This window comes from Phocoena phocoena, chromosome 7 (assembly GCF_963924675.1).
Source record: "Phocoena phocoena chromosome 7, mPhoPho1.1, whole genome shotgun sequence".
In the NCBI taxonomy this organism is placed as follows: Eukaryota; Metazoa; Chordata; class Mammalia; order Artiodactyla; family Phocoenidae; genus Phocoena; species Phocoena phocoena.
The window spans coordinates 90,726,461-90,735,684 of NC_089225.1; the positions used below are offsets into that span (position 1 = coordinate 90,726,461).

Genomic DNA, 9,224 nt, shown 5'->3' on the forward strand with positions numbered 1-9,224 from the left:
ACCACACCTATGTAACCACTAACTATCTAAAAAGCAAAATTGTATTAGCACACCAAAAGCCCATCTTAGGCCCCAATCTTTAGAATAATGTAATAATAACATCTGCAGTGCTTAGACCAATTTAGTTCCAAAATTACTGAAAGTAAATAATGAATGATTCATGAATAGCTATTCCATGTTAAAAACTTTATTCACTTTGGAAGGAGACATGTTAATCATTCTTAATGTACTTTCTCCTGTTTAATTCCTTCAAGCCCTTAACCTGTAGTGATTCTTGGTAGAGTAAATGAATCTAAAGATAGTTCATAAAAAGAGATTTGTAGAGTTTACATCTGGAAAACAATCTCATATGGACTATATTTAAAATTTGCCATTGATCTGTCTTGTTCATTCCTATAGTTGATGAATTCTCTCTCTGAAAAGTGAAGAAAAAAAAAACTCCTTTTAGAAGGATAAAACTGAAGGAAATGAGAAACATAACAATAAAAAAAGATTAAGTCCTTCAGAAATTGGTTAATTGATTGCCTGACAATTATAACAGAAATGCTTTAAATCTGAAAGCCATCAATCCCTGACTCTGTTATTCTCTTCAACTTAATTAGAAGAAAATAAAACACAAATGTATTCTTGTTTAGCTGGAACTTTGGGGAAATATGTAGGAAGTTATAGGCAATAAAGTACCAGCTGCTTCCTTGTTGCTAAGTTTATCAGAGAGTTAGCAGCAAATGTGTTTTTATAATTTAGCATTCCTGTGTATTAAAGTTCTATGACTAGCTGCTTAGGAGAGGTTGTAAGCAAAAGCCATGTTACCAAAACTGAGTTAAAATGCAGCACAGAGATAAAAGTGTGAAACAAAGTATCATCACTAACTAAAAGCACACATTTCTTTGGGAGGTAGATATCGACAAATATTTGTAAGAAATATTTTCCCTATTATTTTCCAAATAAAATTGTTTCTCCATGATCTCATCAGCCTAATTATCTGGCAATAATGATATGCCAGATGAAGAGTTCTGCCTGTATATCTTACACAAGGTGATAAATAAGAGTCTCTGATAGACTCTTGAAGAGAACAGAAGAACCGAAAGCTTTTAAATGTTAATATCTTACTGGCTTTACCTACGGTAACATAATCCAGGGACTATGGACCCCAAATTAGGATGTTTTTAGTATCCAAAGTAGTTGCTTGTATGCATTTTATGACAAATACTGATGAAGAAATATGTCCATAAAAGATTTCAGGTCAAAAAGCAAGTTTATATGTAAACTACATATACATAGTATGTATACTATGATTCTTACTTTTAAATCATATTTATCATCTTGCATTGGTATTAAGATCACTGTTATCTTTATCTGACAAATCATTCTGAAATATAATACATTTTAAAGCTAAAGGAGCATTCTAAAGTCCTTTGTGTTCAAGCATACACAAGTTTTATAACAAACATCAAAAATATGCTCATTGGATATAGTAATTTAAATGTTTTTCTTTCTCCTGACCAAATATTTGGTGAATTGCTTACAATGATTAAGTGATTAGGCTCCTTAACTTAAAAAAAAAAGTACTTCCATATGTTGTCACAAAAACTCTTTAGAACATTCTTGCGTCACTAAAGGAGACAATGTCTGAGATTACACTGACTTTTATATTTTGGGATCTTTGGAGTAATGATGTTTTACATGACCAAAGACATCTCCCGAGCCTCTATAGCCATCTGATCTTTGATTTTTACCCCTTCCCAAAGTTGGCTGCAGACATCCTCAAGACACAGATGCATCTGTTCTTTCATCCATTCTTTTAGTTAGTGTTTATTAAGAAACTACCATGGGGCTTCCCTGGTGGCGCAGTGGTTGAGAGTCCACCTGCTGAAGCAGGTGACACGGGTTTGTGCCCCGGTCCGGAAAGATCTCACATGCCGCGGAGCGGCTGGGCCCGTGAGCCATGGCCGTTGAGCCTGCGCGTCCGGAGCCTGTGCTCTGCAACGGGAGAGGCCACAACAGTGAGAGGCCTGCGTACCGCAAAAAAAAAAAAAAAAAAAGAAACTACCATGTTTAAGATTGACATTTGCAATCCAATCCAAAAGAAGTGGGGTGTGTGTGTGTGTGTTGGAATATGTTTGGCTGAGAAGACAGAAAAATTCACAGGTTTTAAGACTCCAAAGAGAGAAATGAGGGAATTCTAATAGCTATGACTCAAACAAGTTCCTAGTAAGTCCCATGCTAAATAAAACAACTATTCATTGGGTGTTAATAGCTTTGGTACTTTCTAGTAGAAAAGCAGAAATTAAGTAATTTGCCCATGGGTACACAGTTTCTCATTTATGAACAGTAATGTCACCTGATTCATGGAGTTTGGGAGAAAATTAAATGAGTTAATATATGTAAAGTATAGTGACAGCTAAATTGGTAAGTACTCATTAAATAACAGCTACTATTATTGTTATTACCATGCTGGGTACTACTCTAAGTACTTTAAGTACATTATTTAATTTGATCTTCACAATAGCTTCATGTGGTAGATAACATCATTCCCTTTTTATAATTAGTAAACTATGAATTAGAAAAATTAAGTAACTTGTCCAATGACACACAACTAATATGTGTTGAAAATACAATTTGAACTGAGACGATCCAAGGTTCATGCTCTTAAAAACTATGTTACGGACTCAGAAACTAAAGAGCTCTTGGAGAACGAGGCAGAGTCTAACAGGAAAATAACTCAGACCCAGTATTCAAGGAAGCTCCAGATTCACACGTTTTGCTTGATCTTCTGGACTTGAACTCCCTTGGAGTCCAAAACCAGATCAAAGACACATCATCAGTTCTACAGAGGCAGAAAAAAGTTAAACTTAAGTGGCTTTGGGTGTAGGAAGAGGCACTGTCTGCAGTTGGGCACAAGGGACCTACTTATGGAAAATATTCTAAAATTCCTCTGTAAGGCTTTTTTTGGGGGGTGGGTGGGAGGGAATGTTCTAAAATTGGGTTAATTTTAGATGATGTTAATTCCACACAACTCAGTAAATTTACTAAAAATCATTGTATTGTACACTTAAAATGGGTGGTTTTATGGTATGTATATACATTATACCTCAAGAAAGCTATTATTTAAAACAATTTTTTAGCCCAGTGCATCCTGGAGGTTGCCCATGCCAGTGTTTAACCACATGTGTGGTGTGAACTTACAGGCATCACGTTGTGAAGAGATGGGGGCTGCGGTGACTCACGCAATCAGGAATTTCAACCTAGAGAACTGGGCGCAATGGGAAATCAGCAGGATGAAGCCCTTCCCCGGCTCCCAGGCACCCCTCCACCAAGAACCTCCTGTGAAAGCAGATGAGCAGCCATCCAGAAATTAAGGGAGAAATTGCTAGAAAAAATGACAAACTGCTGTCATTACTAAAAGATGTGTATGTCGATTCCAAAGATCCCGTGTCTTCTGTGCAGGTAAAGGATGCTAGAAAATGTCAGAAGCCAAAGGAGTTCAGGTTGCCGGAAAACCATCATCCTGACATGATGAATATTAAGAACATTCCCAAAGGCAAAATTTCCATTGTAGAGGCACTGACACTTCTCAATAATCATAAACTTTATCCAGACTGCTGAGAAAATAGCAAGATGTAAATTCTCTTCTTAAATATTTCATAACTTTTGAAGTCAAAAATCTTACCCCCTGAAGGCAAGAAAGCAATACAATCAAAATGAAGAGAATCTTGAAATTACTTTTCCTTAATGTACTCTGTGTCCCCGTGCCCTGTTTCTCATTTTTAGCATATTAAATTATATAAATTTAAAAAATAAAATTAAGATAAAATAAATAAAAATTGTAAACAAACCAATAAAAGATATAGATATTATGTTTCTGCTCTAATCAACCCTGAATCTCCAAGTTGGGCCTAATGAATTGATACTTGTTAACTAAATCTATAATAGTTTTTCACTACTGTGAAATAAATGACCCTAAAAACTAGTGGTGTAAAACAACATTTCATTTTATTAATACCACAATACTGTAGGTGAGAAATATGAGCAGGGCTCAGATGGGTGTGCCTTTGCTTCTCTAGTCATTGAGGAAACTCAGTGGTACTCTTCTGGTAGATGGAATGGTCTGGTGGGTCCAAGATGGTTTCAATCACATGGCTGGAGTCTGGGGTTGAATGAGTCAAAGAATAAGACTGCCTGCCAACCAGGGGCGCCTCGTGTGGCCTTTCCATGTAGCTTAGCATGCCACAAGATAATGGCCTCAGAATAGTCAAACTTCTAACATGGTGGCTCAAAGCTCCTAGTGAACACAATGGAAGCTGCATCAGTTTTATGACCCAGCCTTGGAAGTCATACACTACTACTTGTGTGTAGTCTATCAGGCAAAGCAGTCACAGCCTTCCTAGGTTCAAGAAGAGGGGAAATAGAATTCACTTCTTGTTGGTGAAGAATAAGGTCACATTATAGAGGAACATGTGAGACTGGAGATATTGTTATGGTCATCATTTAAAAATACAGTCCATTGTCATAATAGTTTACAACAATAATCATCATTAATAGAGGGTTCAGAAAAGTCTGTTAATTCTTCAAAACTTCAAATGTCTGAAACTTTGAGGCTATCACACATCATGATATGTAAATTAGAAGGAATTTGGAGGGTTCATGGCAAAATTCCCAAATACCTCAAGAAATTCACACAAGAAACTTGCTTCCTGGAAAAATCCTGACATTCAGGCATGATTATACACTTAATTTCCCTTGTGCTTCCTTATGAAAACAATTCGTTTACATAAAAAATTAGTTTACTTTCCTTTTAGTTTGAGATTCTAATACAGTAGCTGAATACCGCTGTAAACTGTCTCCTTATAAAATATTTAATGCTGACTATGGCCATTTTTATTCATGCATTTCCTAGATGGAATATGACATTTGATGACTTTTGCCCAAAATAACCAATTTTTAAATTACAGTCACAAATGCATTACATTTATCCTGTTTTAGTAAACATTTTAGAGCATATGACAGAAACATATTATACTAAAAACAGGTTTAATTTAAAACCCCTTCAGTTTCCTATACATCAACCTCTGAAATTCCAACCCAGAAACTTTTCAAAAAAGTGAGTTAGGTGAAGGAAATGAAGAGAAAGGGAGGAAAAAATGAACCAAAACCAAACAATTAAACAAAGGGCAGAAAAAGTGGTTTTAATCTCTGGTTTGGCCATTAACAACCATTATGTGACCTTCCAAAAGTCACTTAAGGCCTGCTGGGTTCAGTCCTCGTATGCCAATGAGGGGCTGGACTGAATCTATGTGTTTTTTGTTATTGTTGCTGTTGTTGTTGTTGTTGTCGCTTTTGGTGATGGAGGTGTGACTTAAACAATAAAAAGCACTTCCAGAAAAAATACATTAAAGCTAAACATACATGATTGGAGTTATTCTGGTTGAAAAGTGGGTGAGGTCATCTGGAGACCAACCCACTCAACCTCCCCTAATCACCAGCTCCTCTGTCACTAACCCCTATACCAGCTACTTTTTTTTTTTAAATAACTATCATGGAATCCTATCTCTAAAACATAAAATTTGAAAGTCACTAGATTAGATGGTCTCTAAAGGATCCTCCTTGAAGAGCAAATACTCTTAGGAGCTAGAAGAGTAACTACTGGGTAAATTTTTATATAACAAATGTGATTACCCTAATGGGTAGGACCATGGATATACATGTGTATTCATAAATATGCCCTTAACAATAAATGAGTCTATGCATTTGATTTTCCGTGCGAATATATAATTTTAGATATATAATAAAAGCAACTAATCTAGGAGATAGTATCTATCTATCATTAGGTAGTGAGAGAGTACCTAATGAAGTATTAAGGTTATCTACCATCTCAAAGCAATCTTAAACACAGTTACCAGTTTCATTTTTTTCACATGAGGAAACATAAGCTTGGGAAGGTTTAGCAACTCGCATGGGGTCAACAGCCAGAAAGGGGTAGACACAATATTTGAATGTGGAATGATCTTAAGCCAGAGTATATGTTTGTTTGTTTGTTTGTTTGTTTTCCCCCCATTGTATCAGTAGGTTTCCTGTCTCTGTGAGTGGTTGCTCCAAGAAGTAAGTGGTTTGGGGCTTTCTCCTGAAGAATGGTTTGGGGCTTAGTCCCTGACACTGAGCTGGGATGGTGTCAAAACTGAGGATCAAGTGCCCCATATTCCAAGGAAATGATGCAGTGGATAGTGTTTGGAGAAAGGAGGGATGGAAAGGTAGTTAGGCTTCAAGCTTCCATCTTGCCCCTCTCTCTCTTCCTTTTTTCCTCCTGATTTGATGAAAACCCCTATGATTAGAAAATAAATGTGGGGGGAATGATGTACATATTTATACCTGATCACATAAGCTGCCTCTGGTTATGAGCCATCTATAGCCATAACTAATGGCAGACATACGCACAGGAATGTGTGCGTAGGTGTGTGTATTCTTCTCTACCTAGTAGAGAAAGGGTAAGAATCTTTGTACCCCTAGTTTTGCAGGATCCTGTATGCGTCTGCTTGTATGTTTTGCTAATGATCTAGGCTTTCCATCCCTTTAACCTATGAGACTATTTAAAACTAGAAATGACCTTGTATAGCAACTGGTTCAACTTTTCATTGACTCAACCACAGTCACACAACTAGTTCGTATGTGGGCTGAACCTAGAATTTCTCAACGCTGACATCCTCCAGTTAAGGGAATCTTGCAAACCAAGACTGTACACACACTAACATGAATATGCTACAGGACAAACTATTAAAGTAAGAAAGCAACTTAGAGAAAACCTATTCCTCACTCCTTTATTTTTTAGATTACAAAAGTGTCACCCAGAGAGATGGAAAAATTGTAATATTTTAAAGTAAATAACAGATGCCAATCTAGAGCTTCTATCCATTATACATTGTGGTTAGAGATAATTTTATTAAACCAAATCAAAGTAGTGTGTACCACTGGTGAGATCTTAACCCTCTCTGAGAAATATACATTTTTGAATACAACTCTCCTTTTGTTATTTATAAACTTTCTCGAAGACAGGAATTAACGTTTCATGTGTTTTTTGCCCTTTTTGCATAGTGACTTATCTACAGTTAGTGCTAAAGAAGCATTTATTTGACTAATAATAGTCTTAAACTTAATGACAAACACCAGTGCAATACTTAAGTACAAATGAGTCTATATTGTGTTAAAGAACAGCTGCAGAAGACCCACCCGATCATGCATCCTATTGCCTCAGGTCACCCATATATAATTAGTTTTAAACTACCTAAGGCATTTTCAAGACAAATTAACTAATAAATGTAAGCATAAATTTGTTTCTTTAGAAGAGACTATTTAAATTGTTCTGAAAATATGCCTCTCTAAGCCTGAAGGCAAAAATCATGCCACCACTCTGCCTTTGCTCTTTCAAACCAAATACAGCTTATTCTAAATTTATCTTATCTGTCTTATTTTTTAACTCTATAATTAGTTAATATCATTAATGCCTTCATTATTATTTTATTATTCTTAGACCCTTTCTAAGATTTCTGGCATTATTCCTGGATCCACACAGAGAAAGATGAAAAGAGTTCAATTTTTCTCTGGGTTGGAATACAATTGGTCTCCTCAGTTCCAAAGACTGGTGATCTTTTTGATCTTGACACTTAGGGGAACAATTTAAAGTTAAAAATGGGTGAATAAAAAGAATGTCTATTTGGGTTTCTTTGTGATAAGGTCCAAAAGGAAATTTGAATTCTCCCTGCCAAAAATCTCTGGAGCTATGTAAACCATTGAAAGGCAGGTGGTGATTTTTTTTTCCTTCTCAGGGATTCTACAACTAAAGAAGAGGAGGACATAAGTCTAGAAAGAAATGGATATAGAATAGGATACTGATCAGCATGAGATCATGACTCCAGTTTCCTTAGATAAAGAAATTCTAATGATCCCCAGAAAGAAATTCTAAATTTCTAATAAAGAAATTCTAACAATCTAACAATCCTTTTAGGTGATTAAAATACAGACTACACATGTATATACTTACACACACACTTAAATTTAGTACATCATAGTAAAGTATACTCACAATTTGCTCATTCATTCAACAAATAATTTAGTGCCTACCATACACCAAGCTATAACCTGGGAAAATCTCGTTAAAATGCGTTCTAATTGCTAGATTTTGGAGTACCAGTAAATGATCTTATTCATTTCTTATTCAATCTGAAATTCCTGAATCTGGGTGGTCATAACAAATCCTTCAGTAATAGTTCCAACATTTTTCCATACGATAACATAATCTGGGTAGCTTTAAAAAAATATATTGCTTCTGAGGCCCACCCATACATCTATTTAGTCAGAATTCCAGTTTGAGGGGATGGCAAATGGGTGGTTGTTTTTGCTGTTGTTTTTAACCCCTTCAGTCATTTTAATGCAGTTTGTTTGTGGACCAGAGTTTTGGAACCACTGGTCCTGGGTTCATCATCTTTATTCCTAACAAAAAACTATCCTTGACTAAGTCAGTTAAGGGACATATTACATAAACCCATTACAATAACTGCTCCAAAGGGACTATTCCTACTCAGATAGTGGCACTGCCACGTCTATTAAAATTAGAAGCACACTAGATTGGAGGCTTATTTCAGGGGAGATGCCTCCTTTTTATTTATTATTTTTTAAATTATTTATTTATTTTTTGAAGTAAAACTGACATATTATTTTCAGATGCACAATATAGTAATCCGATATACTTAAACATTATTGTATATATAGAACTGATTCATTTTGTTGTAAAGCAGAAACTAACACACCATTGTAAAGCAATTATACTCCAATAAAGATGTTAAAAAAATAAAATACACATTATGAAATGATCACTGTGATAAGTCTAGTTACCATCTGTCACCATACAAAGTTATTACAATATTATTTACTATATTCCCTATGCTGTACATTACATCCCCATGACTTGTTTTATAACTAGAAGTTTGTACTTCTTAATCCCCTTCCCCTATTTTGTCCATCCCCCCAACCCATAACCAGTGGTTTGTTCTCCTTAAATAGCTTAATATTATACTCACTTAAAATTATACCCTCTTCCATCCATAACTTTTTAAAAACCTCAAAATATGGGTACCTGCAGAACTGCACATGTATGAAAAGATTCGTGGATGATTTAACTTTTCCAAATTCTCTCAATAAATTTATGATGAAGTTAGCTAGAATCCAATTCTGTT

General features: G+C 35.4%; 1 pseudogene; it reads left to right on the forward strand.

The window, feature by feature from the left end:
- Nucleotides 1-3,206: 3,206 nt before the first annotated feature.
- Nucleotides 3,207-3,705, forward strand: LOC136126112 (NADH dehydrogenase [ubiquinone] 1 alpha subcomplex assembly factor 4-like; annotated as a pseudogene).
- Nucleotides 3,706-9,224: the final 5,519 nt, after the last annotated feature.